Genomic DNA, 2531 nt, shown 5'->3' with positions numbered 1-2531 from the left:
CGTTGGAGGGCCCTCGCACCTCTGTGTGCGTCGGGGCGTGCGGAGACTCCGCCCCTTCCACGCGGCTCAGAACGTTCGTGTAGTTTGGACAGCGCGTGAAGGACTTACACGTCACTTCCCGCGTCCCCTATGTTGCCCTAGAAAACGGCCGCTAATGACGTCCTATATTCCAGTATATGAAGTGTTGACTACACTGTGAAGGTCTTGAGGCTTTTGTGACTAAACAGGAGAAGTGTGAAACACACTGGGTAACCTACAGTGAACTTGGAAGAACTTTCGGTGCCATGGCGAGACACAGAACTTTGACAGCTCGCCACGCCCAAACCGTTAAAGATAATATAAAGCTTTTGATGAACTTTTCATCTTTAATATTTGTCCTGCCAGCTGACCAAGTTTGAAGTCGATCGCTTCAATCACCTCGGAGTAGTTCGCTCATTTACGACCCCTATAAACCGCTGAAATTTTGATAGTTAATTCATGTTACTTTCTGTTGCCACAAGGTGGCGCTGTGACTTAGAATGAATATTGATATGTAGACGTGTTCAGGGCAAGACTCTCATCAGACATGTGAAGTTTAGTGCATATTGGATCACGTACAGTCAAGTTATTAACAACTTCCTGTTTGACGGTGAGGCACCGAATTTTGAGAGCTCGCCACGCCCAAACCGTTAAAGATTACAGAAAGCCTTTGATAACTTTTCATCCTTGAGATTGTTTCTACCAGCTGACCAAGTTTGAAGTCGATGGCTTCAACCCCCTCGGACTAGTTCATTCATTTACGACCCCTATTTATCGCAGCAATTTTGACACTTAATTCAAAATGGCCGACTTCCTGTTGGGTTTAGGTCAATGCTCCAAGAGGCTTTTCTGTAGGTCCTATGGTCCCACACAAGTGTACCGAATTTGGTACATGTAGGTAAAACGTAGCCCGGGGGCTAGTTCGTCAAAGTTTTCTAGGGGGCGCCGTAGAGCCATTTTGGCCCACCCAAACCTGTTAACCCAATAAGATTATTCATTTTAGGGCTCCTGACGTGTATGCCAAATTTGGTGAGTGTGCACGCATGCGTAAGCTTTGAAATTAAATTCGTTTTTCATGGCGAACAAGGCGTCGCCACGGTGACAGCGTTTGGCGAAACCTTAAGCCCTTCATAAATTTGCATCGACCACGTCTTGAGAATCTTTGGCCCAAATTTGAGGTGTCTGTGGTTAACCTGCTGAGAGAGAGACGTCCGAGAAAGAAGACATGTACCTCCTCCCGCCAGTAGGTGGCGCTATGACTATGGTTCAAAATGGCCACGTACATGTCTTCAAAGGTGGACAGTCATCAAACTGTATGAATTTGGTGAAGATAGGACCTTGTACAGTGGAGTTACAGCACTTTTAATTCTGATGGCGAAAAAAAAAATTCAATCGACAGTGTCTGCATCGCCACGGCAACAGCTTTTGACACAGAGTCACGGCGTTCGCTCCAGACCAACATCAACATCTTGAGGCTTTCCTAACCAAATTTGAAGTGGATCCGATCAACTGTCTGGTCTTGAGCCATCGTAGCGCAAAACATAAAGTTTCCTGTCAGCACCAGGTGGCGCTATGACTTAAAATGAATATTGACATGTAGATGTGTTCGGGGCGGGACTCTCATCAGACATGTGAAATTTGGTGCATATTGGATCACGTACAGTCAAGTTATTAACAACTTCCTGTTTGACGGCGAGGCACAAACTTTTGACAGCTCGCCACGTCCAAACCGTTAAAGATTATACCAAACCTTTAACAACTTTTCATCCTTGATATTATTTCTACCAGCTGACCAAGTTTGAAGTCGATCGCTTCAACCCCCTCAAACTAGTTCGTTCATTTACGAACCCTACTTTTTAACATAAAATCCAAAATGGCCGACTTCCTGTTGGGTTTAGGTCATTGGTCCAAATTACTTTTTTGTGCGTCTTTAAGTGATACATGAACCCACCAAATTGCGTACACGTACATAAATTGCAGTTCCGGGGGTAGGGGTTTTAGTGTTAGGGGGCGCTATAGAGCCATTTTGCCACGCCCATTTGTGAGACCCATTAAATACGAAATTTTTCGCCAGGCCTGATTCGTGTGCAAATTTTCCTGACTTTTCGTGCATGTTCAGGCCCTCAAATTTGCGTTTGTTTCGGCCCGAGAATAATAATAATAATAATAATAATAATCCACACAGTTTCAACTATGTTTCAAGCCCCCTGGTCACCTGGTTTTTTCCATTTGACATATTTTTCCAAGGCCTACCTGCTCGAGGACTGTGAGGTCCATACACCTCTTGGTTCTTGGGTACTGGCCCGTTTTCCTCCCTTGCACGTTTTTCCCCCACGCAGTTTCAATAGGGTCCTCGCACCGCTTGGTGCTCGGGCCCTAATAATAATAATAATTAAAGCTGCAAGCAGCGTTGAAGGGCCCTCGCACCTCCGCGCGCGTCGGGGCGTGCGGCGGCCCCGTCTTGTGTTGGACTCCGACCCTTCCATGCGCTTTCAGAACGTTCATGTAGTTTG

The sequence above is a fragment of the Pempheris klunzingeri genome, chromosome 20 (assembly GCF_042242105.1).
Source record: "Pempheris klunzingeri isolate RE-2024b chromosome 20, fPemKlu1.hap1, whole genome shotgun sequence".
Classification (NCBI taxonomy): Eukaryota; Metazoa; Chordata; class Actinopteri; order Acropomatiformes; family Pempheridae; genus Pempheris; species Pempheris klunzingeri.
The sequence above is the reverse complement of the archived record's forward strand: the minus strand, read 5'-3'. Positions refer to the sequence as shown.